Raw genomic sequence first — 15,376 nt, 5'->3', positions numbered from 1 at the left:
AGAGTATTAATAGACAATTATTTATTGCAAATCTGAACCATTTATACTGTTTACTGGCTGACACAATGTACAATTTTGATCCAAATGTTAATGTGTCCATGACATTGCATAATTCTGTTCCATGCCACGGTTTTTTCTCTTCTAAATGAATCGAATGCGCCGTACGAGGAAGTGGCATTTTTAATGGATGAATGATTTACAGCCTCCAACTTATAAGGCTATTATTTGTGTAACTAAGGGAAGATTGACTAATTGCAATAACACAGCAAATTAGACAAATTTAGGATTGTATTGGGAATAAATTTGTAGGGAGAAAGCGAGAATAACTTGGTGAGTTTTTAAAGGGTAACTGATAAATCTCACTTTAGCTTTACAGGTCAGTTGTATTTTGGGGGGAGATCAGGTACCTTTGAGGCCAAACAGACTTATAAATATTCAATTGAGTAGAACATAGATAAAAATTACCTCTTCATAAAGAACCATATGTGTAGGAGAGAGTACTTCCAATTCTCCAAATGTTTACTGAAATTGCCTACGCAAATGTTTTCAGCAGTTGGGTGAAAACAAAGAGCTTTATAGTTATGTGGTTTCCACGAAAAAGACACCAATTTTAGCATATTTACCTTCTATTTGTTGAGCACGCAACACAATGCCAGGGAAGAATGATTTCCTAATGGAGATCTTCATGATTTTTCAAAATAAAAAATGTGTATCAGGAAAAATCATATTTCTTTTCTTTCCGAGGTATTCCTCTTAGGTTGTTTACATCGATTCCGGTTCTTCTGTTACTTCTGCCTGCAGAGAGATTGTTAAAGATAAAAAGTGCCTCAAGGCAGCTCTAATTAAATCTCCGAGAAAGGAGCTGGGATATCTGAACACAAGGACATCCGAAGGGAAGATTCCTTTAATACCTTAGTCCGGGTGGCTCCCACAAATTCATGAGGAAAGAAAATGGTTTTGCGGGGAGGGGGTGCTCCAAGAGTCATCATAAAATATTTGTGGGTCTCCCAAGTAGACAGGAAACGGCCTTCTCTTCTCCAGAAGGCCAGCCCCTCCCGCCTCTGGCTTGGTTTTCCGTCCTGCCTGCTGCCGACGCACTGGGCTCCAGCGTATTCTCCGCACGGTCCTACCCCGGGCTGCGGGCGTGCGGGGCTTCTCCGCTGCCGGAGCTGCTCCTCTGGATGGTCAAACTCCTGGGCTGGGGTGCTCAGGACCGAGGCCCCTGCACCACCGTCCTGCTGTCCCCTTCTGGCTGCCCCCCTCCACCCGCCCACCGCATCCCAGGCCTCCTTTGGCTCAGCAGCCCTATGACACTGACCATGAACCAGACGCTCCAGGGCACTGGTAGTCCTTGGAGCAGCCCACGTGCGTAGAGCTCACCTTTGCACAGGGCTACTCCCTCGGGTGCCCTCCTCCCTCTGCGGGGTGGGGGGTGGGCTGCCCTGCTTCCCCTGTCACAGCACTTTCACACCCAGCTGGGAGCCTCGGCTCTTTAAACCACCTGCACTGGGCTGGAAGCTTCTGGAGGGCACGCCTTGTCTTCTTTACCGGACTTGGCCACAGACTAAACACTTGGTAAATGAATGAGGAATAAAGGAGATCCTCCTTGAATATCCGCTTTGTCTCTGGCACCACACCAGGCCCCGGAAGAAGCACAAAAGTGGTTTGCAAAAAAAAAAAAAATAATAATAATAATAATAAATTAAATTAAAAAACAAAACAAAACAAAACAAAACAAAAGCGGTTTGCACAAGCTCTCTTCTCGCAACTACAATAGCTTACGATTAAGGAGTGACAAGAGAAATCCAGAAATGGCAGAGCAGAATGCGCTGAAAGGCCACGAGAGAGGCGAGACCTGCCAGAGGGTTTCAAAAATTGAAATTCATTCTTTAAAACTCATTATCTCCTGTGTTTCTCGTTCCTTACTCTGAAATCAAGCAGACTTGCAGTTCAATCTTCACTCAACCATTTTTAACGATGTGACCTTAGACAATTTGCTTCACCTAAGCCTCAGTTTCCTCATTTGTTTAATGAAGATAGTAATACTGACTTTACAGGAAGCCATGAGGATTAAGCGAGATTGTGCAAAGGGTCAAATGCACAGAAACAACTCTGCAGATGGTGCTGGGAATATTGTTTCAAGAGGATGCGCTGCTTGTTATCTCAAGCGTGCTCCTCTACACCTCAGCCCTTCCTATTCAGCATCTTCTATGTCACCCGTTGGGAAGGTATCTTAGAGTAGGAGCCTTATCTGCATGTGGCCCACAGCTTATTTTCAAATTAGGACACAATATATTCCATTCCTCTCAATATTAATTGTAAATTAATACTTGGAAAGGCCTCAGTACTATTAGGCCTTAATTTGGGTCTTTTCAAAATATTAAGGACTCAAGGACAGAAACCATAGTTTATGGTCTGCAGGTACTCAGCGACTTTTTGTTGAATTTTAATCAGCGAACTTAAAAAATCTGATTTATTTGTCCAGCACATATTTGTTGTGTTCTTGCCTAGACCTTTTGCTATATCCATCTTTCCTTCCACGGACCTCTGTCTAGAATGGAGAAATGTCAGGGGAAAATGGAAAGCAGTAACCAACTGCAGCAATGTAGACCATAGTGATGTCATCGCTGGTTGAAATTGGTTCAGACTTTAGTATTAATTGCACTTTCTGTGTCAGAGTAAAGGACCAAACACCACTGCTGTAATTTACATGATAAATGAAGCCAAGACTACTGCCCACCATATTAATTATGGGCCCATGGGTGTATCACAGTAAAAAATTTGGATTGTGAAATTAGACAGACCTATATGGCTGTGTGATTTCATACAAATTACTCAAGTCTTTTTATTTTTTTATTTTTATTTTATTTATTTATTTTTTTACTCAAGTCTTTTTAAAGTTCAGATTCTTCAGCCATTTCATGGGGATTATAAGCCCTACTTTGGGAGACTGCTTTGTGGGTCAATTAAGATAATGTGTACAAAACTCTTAACCCAGTAAGAACTCAAAAGATGGATAATTTTGTTATCATTTTGAAGGGAAATCACGGAATGTGTAGCATTTTAATATCTACTAAGGACACCTGTTTGAGAGAGAATTTTTACATCATTCTAAGTTGAATGCCTAAGCCTGTAATCACTGGCAAGTGCAACCATGTCCTCCTCTAAGACTACTAAAAACTGGGGCAGGTATTAAATACACATGCAAGAAACAAGATCAGTAGATGCCAAGATCCTAACTTCCCCAATGAAAAGAGAAATTTCACATTATTTATAAATAACCAGCCACACCCTCAGTACTTGTGATATTACTTAGTCTAGTTTTCTTTGCTATCAAGCAAAATTGGAATGTGAGAATATTAAGGTTTTCTTTTTTAAAAAAAGGAAAGACTATTTTTTTTAAGGCTTTAAGAGACCCATCTGGCTCAGGCCTCTGCATTCAGGAAGAGCCACAAATGGGGATCCTTGGGTGGCTCAGCGGTTTGGCGCCTGCCTTTGGCCCAGGGCACTATTCCTGGAGTCCCGGGATCGGGATCGAGTCCCATGTCAGGCTCCCGGCGTGGAGCCTGCTTCTCCCTCCTCCTGTGTCTCTGCCTCTCTCTCTCTCTCACTCTCTCTCTCTAGGTCTATCATAAATCAATCAATCAATCTTAAAAAAAAAAAAAAAAGGAAGAGCCACAAATTAGTTTTTGAGCATTTTCTCCAATCTATAACAAAGACGATACCCTGATAGAGTTGGAACCCACATCAGATAAATTTCAAGCTGGGTCCCCATACTGGAGACTGGAGCACACTGTGAACACTGTGAAGAAATCTTATTTGTACATCACTTCAATATCTTTGGGATAACACAATTATCTTGTCTGAAATATTTCATGTTAAAGACATGAAATTTGTTTATTTTATTAATTGAAACTATGGCCCAAGTTCTGTAGCCCTATTAAGATGCTTCTTCTATTTTTTTTAATTTTTTTATTTATTTACGATAGTCACAGAGAGAGAGAGAGAGAGAGAGAGACATAGGCAGAGAGAGAGACATAGGCAGAGAGAGAAGCAGGCTCCATGCACCGGGAGCCCGACGTGGGATTCAATTCCAGGTCTCCAGGATCGCGCCCTGGGCCAAAGGCAGGCGCCAAACCGCTGCGCCACCCAGGGATCCCGCTTCTTCTATTTTTAATACTCAGAACCTCTAAAAATAGAAGGAGCCTGGGCCACCGTATTGATATACAAGGGAACACACCCTTTTTGAACTCACTCATGTGGTTAATGCCTGATTTTGATCAGCAGAGGGAAACTACCCCCTTTTCACATTAAATGTATTTATTTTATTTTCATATCCCACTCAAGAAGAGAAGCCATAAGCAGGAATATATTAAGAGCCAGTTTTTAATTGTGTCCAATAGAAGAATTCCTTGGGAGGTGCCTAGGGCTGTATCACTGATGTACACCAAGAGAAATTCAGATTTTATATTATTTGTTCTAAACCAGAACATTTTACTTATTATTCATAATACATGTTGAAAGCAGACACCAAAATGGCTCATTTGGAGCCTTTTTGTGCTCGCCCGCTAATGCACATTAATGCCAGTACACATTCTGTATTACAGATCCATAAAATGCATTTGCATAATATTGAAATTATAATCCCAAATGTGTAGTAAAAACCTTTATGAAAAATTGTTACTGCTCTGCTACTATACAGTGGCTAATTTTTAATCTTCAGCCTCTCAGCTGCGAGTAAAGATAGGATCTTCTTTAAATAAAAATCTCAGGAGTAGGAGCCTGGAATTGAACTCTCCTCTCTTTTAAGTAGGGTATTTTTAGTTAGGGGAATATAATATCTAAGTGGCTACGCAGACACCTTCATGGTCATTCTGGCCTTTTGTGAGCTGATGTCTTAACTTTGTAAATTGGGTTGAAAAATATCTCTAATTTACCTGCCTTGTATCAGCAGCGGGATGAAGGCCTTTCTCATGACCCCACTAGGATCTCTTCCGAGTCAGAGAAGAGCCTTCTGGAAAGGAATCCAAGTGTCTGGGGGTAACAAACATTTTAGCAGAGAATACCATTGCCCACTATTTCTTGGGTGCCATCTCTGTTGGGTGGTGTGGTGGAGTCTTGATTAAATTATAACAAAGCCGCATCATAATTCAATGCCAAAGACAGGTGTCCCTTATCATGAAAGTCTATAGAATGTAGGCACTTGCCACATCTGTTAGCTCCCATGTCTCAACTGCCATGTCCAATAGTGTTAAATACAAATGTTTGATACTTCAAACAATTGCACAACTGTGCTTTCAAATAATTTTCAGAGAGTTCTAGATGAGACTTTCCTAGATTAATGTCACTGAGTTGTCAGCTAGGCTTTTAATAAGGGGAAACCTCCCTAATGGTTGGGCTGAATGCTCATCTTGTGCCCTTTAGGGCCCAGAGAATGGCCCTGCATTTCCTCTGTGCAGGTGGTCATCTTTCGGCCATTGACACCTCTTGCCATCTCACGTAAATCTGGGCAGAGGTTCATCCTCTATGCAACCCTAGGAAGTTCCACACAATTTACATTTATGCCATGACCAAACTGTGAAACAAGGACACGTTCTCTAAGACTCCTTCTCCAGGCCGTACCTCCTTCTTCCTCTTTCTCTCTTTGAAATTTATAGCTAGAGGAAGGAGAAGAGGAAACCAGAGTCAAGCAAGCGCAGCCCCACCGGCCGGTCACCTTGTACTGGTGGCTTCCTGACGAGGACCAAAGGAGAACTGGACATCAGACTGAATGAATCCTCTCCTTTATTTGCAGGATTGCAGTGTGAAAAAAAGGTTTCTTCTTTTCCTACTCACTTATCCTATTTAATTTTAATAGGTATTACACGCAAATTCAGAAGGTCTAATCGTTCACAAGTTACCTTTTGTGCTATGGGAAGCATATTTTCTACTTCTTAACACAAGCAGTAGCATATTATACGTGATATTCTTTACCTTGTTTTTTTTTTTCATTTCATTAGAAATTTAGAAATCCCTTTTCCAGAGCTGCCTCTTTATTGTAATACATAGGTGCCTTAACTCATTTAATCAGTCTTCTTTTGATGGATATTGAAGTTGTTTCCAATGATTTGCTATTACAAACACTGCTGCAATAAATCAGTAATTCATAGGTCATTTCGAAATGTGTAAAGAGATGTGTTAGATAAAGTCCTGGAGATGTAACCACAGGGACACAGGGAATGTGTCCTTTTAATTTTGGTAGATTTTGAAAAATTGTCCACCATAGGGCATGTCCCAATATACACTCTCCTCGCCCCCACCTCATCCCACTCCCTCTCCACCAGCAAGGCAGGAGCTCTCCTGGCTTAACCTTTTCAGTCGGGGGTTTCTGGGCAGCAATGACTGGGACTTGAGAGAAGACAGATTCAGAGGCAGGTGGGGCAGAGGCCCGGCTCCACAGAGGGCAGCCCGAATGCCAGCCTGTTTCCCAGGTATGTGACATAACGAGAAAAACCAAGAAACTCTTGATGAGCCCATTCTGATTCATTTCAAACTATTCTGAAATAAACTCAAACATATGGGTCTCCTGTCTGCTGCGAAAAGTCTCCAGGAGGTAAATTCCACAGCCTTTTTGGGTAAACTATTTGGACTTCTCACAACTCTTCTGAAAGTCAGGACATTTTTCCTTATGTCTAATATAAATCTTTCTCACATACATCCACTTGTGAAAAACGTGTGCTAACATTACCCCAAAGCCATGCAAGTTCAGCTGGGTAGACAACATGATGCTATAATTTCATGGCTAAAGTATGTATCCTCCTTCTTTAAAAAAAAAATAACACACATCCCCTAAATCACTTGAAAAACTTTTAATGCATATGCAAGGGATAGCATGAGTTCTTTTATCTTATTCCACATTTAACTTACTGTGTGTGTGTGTGTATACTTGAAAATTTTGCCACACTCTTCTTTTATTCTTCTCATGTATAATAATCCTAGAATTATGATACACTCTTGTTAGATGCTGATTAACACAGAGCTTTCCTAACAACACTTCTAAAATCACTTCTGCTGAACAAGACAATGTCGCTGTGACGGAGAGGCTTGCAGGTTATTTCTGAGGGTATCTTTCTTCTTCTGTCTAGATACAATAACTATTTTAGGAACATTTGGCATCCAAAAAATCCTAGCATTGTGCAAATTAAAACATCTGCTTATACTTTGACACCCTCATTCTTCAAAGGTTAGTTGGATTTGCGGTTGCTTTGTTCAACAAGACTGCTGCTCTTAGAGCCCAAGGATGCTCATTTAATTATTGGGAAGATATGTTTGACAGAGCTGTGGGGGAAAAAAATTACCCTTCATATTCAGACCAGCATTAACATTTTTATAGAACGAGATTGCCCGAGAGTCAAAGAAGGGGGAGACTCCAGGAAAATAAATATGAATCTATTTGGTCACTGGTCTTCTTTTACTGATTTACAAGACACCAGCCAACGACTCTTTGCTCTGTTGCCTAGAACTCATCAGTTTGCTCTCAAACTGGCATTTCTGATTTCTGCTGAGGTTCAAGACAGCAAAGTAAACTCTGCTTCCAACAATAAATAACAGAGGGAGTTATTCTTTTCATTCAAACAGGCTTTAGATCACCACAGACAGCTACAACCAGGTGCATTTAGCTACATTTGTCATTGCCACGAATGCAAAACATGTAAAGAATGTGCCACACACCACACGGAAGAGTCTCCAGCCAGCCTATTTCCCCCTTAAACATTCGTCCATTCCTAATGGTGTTTGAGCCCTTGTCAACCAGCAGCAGAAAGAGGGAAGGGCTGAGGTGCCTATAGCTACGGCACCATCTCCTGATTGGTTTGTTTGTTTACATAGGTCACTGGTGCCAGGTAGCAGATTGTACACTGGAAGTCTTTCTGTATCTCAGGCCAAGGACTGGTAATCTCCCCAGGCAACGCCGAGATAACACATGTCAAGAGGCAGCAGTGGCTGGTAAGCCAACTCATCACTCACCTCGTCCCACCACCCCTCCTGGACCCCTCCTGGTGCAGCCTTTGCGTTGCCATTCCAGAAGCCACAGACCTTCGCTGTTGGACAGGGGAGGGAAGGGAGAGGAGATGGGGAATGCATAACATATGCAGCAAGAGGGATTTGGTGAGGCAGGAGCCAGCAGGTGAACAATGACTCATTTGGAAATGTGCAGCTGGGTGTGCGTTATTTGCATATCAGGGACCCTTTGTTAAAGTGGCTTGCCCAGCTGTGTGGGCGCATCGGTGGGGGGCCAGTCTGAGGCGGGAGATGAATTCTCACAGAGAGCAGAGTCACTTCCTATCTAATTTGTGCACAGGTTGAGAGAAGGCGCTCTCATCGGGGACCTGCTGCCGAAAAGCTGCGTGGTTCTGAGATTTATTTTCCTTCTGCCAAGTATATTATTTCCAAACTCGCCTTTTCAAGATCTTGCAAATTCCCTTGAAAAATGATTTAACAATTTAATGAAAACAACAGTGAAACAAAAGCCGTGTTGATGAGGGACAGAGGTAAGGTTGGGCTTGAAATGAGTGACGAACCTCATAATGAGGTGTGCAGCTTTGTATATTAAGCGATTTCTCTGCGGTACTTTTCCAGATGTGATGGAATACATTTATTTTTGTGCTCATCTGAACTGAAATAATACAAATGAGATACTAAAAAGATATCATTACGTGCAGAAGTAGGCTAAGAATTTAGAATCCCAATTCTATAAGTTAACAGCTGTGCGCAAAGCAATTCGAAACTGCTTCGAGTCTGCAGGTTGCCCGGGAACCTCTGTCAAGCTCGTATGGACCAGTGATGATCTACGTGTGAATCCTGCATGTTGATAGTTCAAGTCTACTTTATTTCAGGCAAAAATAAATAGCTGGTAGTAAGAAGTCTGTCTCCACCGAAAGCCCGCACTACAGCTGAATACAGCCGCTGTGGTAGTGCCATAAAATGGGATGAGTTTTAAACTACCAGATGGTACCCTGTACAGTGCCTGAAATAAAATGGAGAATTAGGGTGCCCTAAGGTGTGCACAGGAAAGGCAATTACATGAAATAAATGGGCCTCAGGCCTACAGGATGCTCAAGTATGCTACACAGGAGACAAATAGTACATCTGGTGAACAGATTTTATCACACACTGGAAAGCCATAAAGCACACCGTTGAATATCGGATCCCCATCTCACAATGACATTTTACCTGTGTTGGTATTCAGTGCTGTTTATTTTAAAAGGTGCTGTAATCTCAATGATGTGTTTTAAAAGCCTCCTTAACACTGTGTTCTACTACATGCGATTTTTGAGGGGACAGATTGATAAACAACGCAATGAGATTTTGTGGACAAATAGCCACTCTGGTGGGACGGGATCATGTTTTTATTTCATTTATCTCATTGCTGAAGTGATTTTAGTAATAGGATTATACTTGTCAGCACTCCCTGTTTGGGAAAATGCCAGCATATTTTTAATACTAGTTCCCACATCTCCATTTCATTGTCTGTAACCTCACTAGAGTTTCCCCTCCCTGTCCGCCCTCCTTTTTCTTAATGTTCAAAGAAAAAGCGATTGTAGGTGGTGAGGGTCTAAAAGGAGAATTTTTTGGCACAGGGCCCTTTCTCATTTCTTCTTCCACGAACGCAAATCTGCTTTCTGTTTGAATATTGTGTGTTCCTTTTCTATTGTTAAAAAAAAAAAAAAGGACCAAGGAGCACGTAACATTCATTATTGTTTTAAGAGTTGCTGTAATAAAATCCTCTCAGTACTTAAAGATAGTTTTAGTGTCCCTCCTAGGATTCATTCTAGCTTTCATAATTGGGTAATTGCATCCCCTCCCCCACCAATAAATATTTTCACCCAATTAAGTTTAAAACTATAATAAATTTTAAAGAATTATAGTCTAAAAATTCATACCCTAGAACCAGTATTAAGTATGAATATTTATCCTAGGCCACTGAGCAGTGCTGCCTGTTTAAACAGCTTCTGTGCAGTGTCCCAGGTCCCCGAGTGTCCGAGAGCTGCCATTGGCAGTGTGGCTCCCCTGACGGCCGGCCGCAGCGCTGCAGGAGCTGGGGTGTGGTTTTACAGACCAGCAATCCTTTGCTGCCGCCTTCCAGGCCTTTGTTTCCAGGCAGCATTATGCAACCACTCACTCATTTATTCACTCAGCCATTCACTTACTCATTTGCTCGTTCATTCATTCATCCATTCCTCTGAGCACAGAGCGGGGCCCCGGATGGACGCGGTGGCATTGGCATGGAGCTTTCTGCTCCCTGCCATTTGCCCTCCCCCCCCTCAAAAAAAAAAACCAATGTGTCCAGATCAGCTTCCAGGGCTGGCGTACAAGGCAAGCCCTCTGTGGCACAGGAGCACATGCTGTCAGTGGTAGAGGGCAACTTGGTGACACAGGCCCCTGACCCCATGGTTCAAATGTGGAGTGAACGCACAGGAGTTCACAGTGCAAGAGTCACATTTCAAGATCCAGCCCACTAGAGACACACAAAGCTCTGTTCCTTTCTTGATGAAATAGGAATTCAATCACAGCCTCCAAAACCAGTAGCTTTCGGCCACAGTAATGCCCAGGGCCCTGGAGCCAGCAGCCTGGACGAAAGGGTGCCATTGGATGGCTGATGGTGAGACTCAGTGCAGCCACAGCAGGAGCGAGAGGCAGGGAGCGATCACTAGGGGAAGAAAGAGAACCAAAAGGAGGAGCCTAGTAGGCCCAGCCAAGTTGAGGAGAGGAAGGACCCTGAGCTCTGGGAAAAAGCTACTCCTCAGGGCCTTGCTGGGAGTTCACTCATGGCTCACCTCCACCTCCGTTCCTCAGGCCAGCTATTTCCTTTCATCCCCCAAAGCCAGCTGGTTCAATCACGCTGCCCTCAAATGCCCAGACGGACTCTTCCCTGGTCACTTCCTTCGCCTCCACCATCAAGGTTTAGCCTCCTCTGTCCCTCCCCACCTAGGCACGTGGTGATATGGGACACCCAGGTAGCTGGACATCCAATGAGAGAATAACACCTTGAAAACATACGGCAGTGGTGCTAAATCCCCAGCTAGTAGCATTTTAGGGACCGAATTCTCTTAAGGAAGACTATGCCAATGATGGTATCAAGTTGGTGGGAAAACGCTAAGACATTCAGAAAAACTCTAGCTTCTAAAGTTCTATCGAAATCTCAAGAATTTCTGAGAACATTGAGAGGGAAGTTGGTTTAAAAAATTGCAGATTGACACCTGAAAAAAAAATCAGAATCTAGATTTTTCCTACCTTCCTCAAGGTGGGGAGAGGGGGTGGGTGTTGGTGGTGGCAACTGAAGTTTACAGAGAGGAAGCATCCTCAATTTTGAAGTTCAATAGCTGAGCTGGAATTAAGACCAATCTGGTATATGGCTTATTATTTCGTATGCAGAAAGTGGTGCTTCATTAAAAAAAAAAAAAAAAAAAAAAAGTTTAAAAAAGGCAGGCTAGGGCAGCCCAGGTGGCTCAGCGGTTTAGCGTTGCCTTCAGCCCAGGGTGTGATCCTGGAGACCGGGGATCAAGTCCATGTCGGGCTCCCTGCATGGAGCCTGTTTCTCTCTCTACCTGTGTCTCTGCCTCTCTCTCTCCCCACCCCCCCCCCCGTGTCTCTCATGAATTAAAAAAAAAAAAAAAAAAAAAAAAGAGGCAGCCTAAGCTAAGGGCTGGGAAAGATGGGAGGGAAGAATTTGCAGGGAATCTCTTCTGTGTCTGGATTCAATTTTTACTGTACACAAATTTTTTCGTCGGATCTTGATAAGCAGCACAGTTAAGCTGCAGGCAAGGGTGGAGGGTGACATGAATGGTTGTATGTTTCTAGAAGCTAAGAGGGAAAGTGTGTGGAGGTGGGAGATCTTGTTATGAGGTGTGTACATTTGTTTCAACGCTGCTTCTCCAAGGGCAAGTTGGGCCACGGGGGCTGCCTGCTGCTATTGATGGGTCACCTGGTCTGAGGACAGGGTTAGCTGAAGAAGGGACCTGTCCACGGGCCTCCTGGGTGGCTCAGTCGGTTAAGTGTTTGACTCTTGATTTCGGCTCCGGTCATGATCTCAGGGTCATGAGATCGAGCCCTGCTTGAGATTCTCTCTCTCCTCCTCCCTCTAGCCCTCCACCCTCTCTGCTCATACCCTCTCTCACTCTCTTAAAAAAAAAAAAAAAGGATCAGTCCAGAATTAGCCAAGGTTGTAGACAGATACCTCTGCCCCCCGCCCAGATGCAAGCAGCCTGCACACTTGTAGAGAAAGGTCGTTTCTATGGCAGCTGCCATTAGGCACCCTGCCAGTGATGCTGTGTAGGACTTAGTTGATGGAAGGCAGGATGTGGGCATCTCCATCCCGCACTGCTGCACCAGCCATCGGTGAGCGCGCCCAGCCTACTGTACGAGGCCCTCCCATAGGCCGACTAATGCAAGAGTGCACAGTGGGAACCCCTACTGCTGTTGTTCTCCAGCTGTGGAAGCCCAGCAAGCTGATTCCCCCCTTAAACCTCAGTTCTCTGCTCTATAAAGTGGGCCTAAAAATATAGTACTTTCCTCACGAAACTGTAATGAAGAACAAAGGAACCAATCCAAAGACAGTGCAAAGGACAATGCCTGGTTCATAGGAAGAGCTCAACAATTTTTAGCTCTTCTTCCAAATAATAACTCTGTAGGCAAGGATAAATGAATTAGAGGTGTGGAGAGGAAAAGGAAAGGAGGCTTTTGGTGGGGCATTACAGAAAGCATCAGAAGGCATATCAGAGAAAACAGATGGGGAGGCTGGCACAGTGGGCATGGAAGACATGCAGGAGGTCCCAGAATGAGACCGAATTAGAAATAGAATTAGCTTGGCCCCACTCTCCACCTGAGATTGCAGGATTCTCGACCATCGAGGAGCCTCATCCAAGGAATAGAAACCCTTTGGGATAAACAGAGGCAAACGGTGAGTATGGGAGAGTCATTCAGAAGCCTTTCTAGAAGCTGGTTTGGTGACAGTAAGTAATGAAAACTGTGTTCCAACTTACCCAGTAGTTGTTGGATACGGGGAGAGATGGGTTATAGCTGTCACGGTCCCTGTTGGTATAAAGATAGGGAAAGTGGAGAAATGGGTCCAGAGGGTAAAGGTTGGCTATTAAAGGAAGCCAAAGTGAGGACAACCCTAGGCTGTCATCACACAGATGTTGCCAAGGCTGTTTGAAGATCCTTAGAGGATAGAGGATCTGCAGTGTTCTGACATGTGCATGAAGGTGGTACAAATGAAAATGTTTTGTGCTTACAGAAAATCAGCGACACTGAGGAACGGGAGGGATCTCTTCAGAAGGGTCTGAGGGAATGTAAGTGGCATCAGACTCTGGCATTCAATTTTTTTAAGGGGACAGAATAAAATGCATGTTAATTTGCAGAGAAAAAAAACAAGAAAAGTAAAAATGAAAAGGCAATGAAAATATAAGGTTTGAATCAACTCAGAGATAATTCCAAAATGCTCTGAAGACAGAAAGGATTGAAAAAACAGCCACGATGTCAGAATGCGCCTGCAGTAATGCTGGATGGAGCAGAAATGAAACCAGAATCTAGAAGTATTTCGATGCCAATCCTATTAACTACTGAGATTTGTACGGCTTTGAGATCAGCAAAGACCTTGCTGTGTATAGTTAACTTTACAGGGCTGGATAGGAGAACGATAAGGGAGAGAATTTCTTTAGGCTATAGACAGAAGAGAAATAGGAAGAGATAAGCTAGCAGTACATGAGAACAACCTCCATAAATAAAAACCCTATATGTGCATACTGTATTTTTATATATATCTTGCAGAACACTTCTATTTGCTCACCACCTTACTGCTTTCTCACCTTACTGTTTTCAATTCTGAGTTCTATGTCAACCCCATTAACTCTCCTCTTCCTCCTCTTCCAAACACCAATTGCCAAGTCCACTTACCTGTCTATGTATACTCATTTATTCAGTGCATGTTTACTAAGCATAATCTACATGTAGGACCCCATGCTAGATACTGGGTGATATGTACCCTGCCTTCAGTGAGTTTATAATCGGAGGGGAAAGCAGAGGTACACCGATGAATATATACAAGACAAGAAAGAGATCAAAATTGACCTCTACAAAGACAGTGCTTTGAGGACATGGTGAATGAAGCAGCAGCTATAAATTTTCATTAGGCAGATGGAAGGGGTTTCATGGGAGTTTAGAATTTCAAAGAGTGAGAGCAAGATGTGATAGGATGTTCTAGGCAGAGGGACAGGACTGAGGCAAGATGTTCTGAGGGAATGGTGGGAAGTAAGGAGATCAGGAGAGTAGAAGAAGCACCTTCCAATCGTGGAAGACCCTCTTTGCCACATAATTTCATTCCTCGCATTACAAAGCAATGCCTTCTGCTATGTGGACAAACAGAGAAACCAAGAGTCCAGGGAGAGATGCTGATGGCCTGAACTAGGCTGTAGCAGAAGGAATGGGGTTGGGGGCTGGGCTTGGGGGACACCACAGAAGTAAAATGAATGAGACCAAATGCCTTGTTGGGTGTGAGGAGTGAGAGAAAAGTTGGAACCCAAGATTCTTTCAGAGTTTTCATTCTCTTTAACCTTCTCTCCCACGTGACATTGCTTACTACTCTTGGCTTTTTGAAGGTTTCTTCTGATTCTTTTAATGAGGCGGCACTGCCTTCCTTCTCCTTCTGGTCATGAACAGAAACTTAATAAATGACCTTTGGTAAGAAATTCGACTCTTCATTCCAACACTCATCTCTTTCTAAAAGATTAAGTGATTTATGTGACTCAGGTCAAGTTTGAGTTAAGTGGTAGGTCTGAGACTATGAGACTTGTCTACCAAGCTGAGTTCCATCCCCCAGGGAGAAGAAAAGGGAAAGATATTTGATTGCAGGTGTGTACAGATGTGAGCCTCGAGAGTTGAAATGTTTCTAAGACTCTTTGGCTGGGAACAGTGCTTCATACCAGCAGGCAAAAATAGTTTACAGTTCATTCCCAAGATAGTGAGTTTTAAGTAGAGATATGATTTGGAATGGTTGACATATAAATCTTCTTCCCAGGCTTCAACATGAAGTACAAGTTTGATCCAACAGACAGCAATGAGTCTTTAAGAGCTGTAATGGCCCATCATGTCAAAGGGTATTTATGGATTTACAGAGTCTTCAGAAAACTGGATCTTGTACAAGCATGATAAAAGCCCACTGAATTTTTTGCACAAATAAATGAGGGCTTAGCTAGCTGTGTTTCTTAAATTAAATGACCCAGCCATTGTTCACTTGTTGTAAAATACCCAAGGGTCCTAGTCTACATTTTGGAGTAATGTGCTGCAGCATTTCTGTTGGGAGAACAAAGCAGTTTGGGGCTGTAGGAAATCACTAACTTCT

The 15,376-nt window shown here is 43.1% G+C and overlaps 1 long non-coding RNA gene across 9 annotated transcripts in view; it reads right to left on the bottom strand.

Annotated features, from left to right (window-relative positions):
* Positions 1–15,376, bottom strand: part of LOC140624410 (uncharacterized) — a 373,398-nt gene that overhangs the window by 101,951 nt on the left and 256,071 nt on the right. For 8 of the 9 annotated variants that reach the window (XR_012023892.1, XR_012023893.1, XR_012023891.1 and 5 more), the window contains exon 3: positions 624–795. This is a non-coding gene — a long non-coding RNA (uncharacterized lncRNA). Of the gene's footprint in view, positions 1–623; positions 796–911; positions 1,243–15,376 lie in introns of those variants that run through there. The other variant, XR_012023887.1, reaches the window with a different exon arrangement.

This window comes from Canis lupus, chromosome 34 (assembly GCF_048164855.1).
Source record: "Canis lupus baileyi chromosome 34, mCanLup2.hap1, whole genome shotgun sequence".
NCBI lineage: Eukaryota > Metazoa > Chordata > Mammalia > Carnivora > Canidae > Canis > Canis lupus.
Note: the sequence above shows the minus strand (reverse complement) of the source record. Positions and strands in the feature narration are given on the sequence as shown.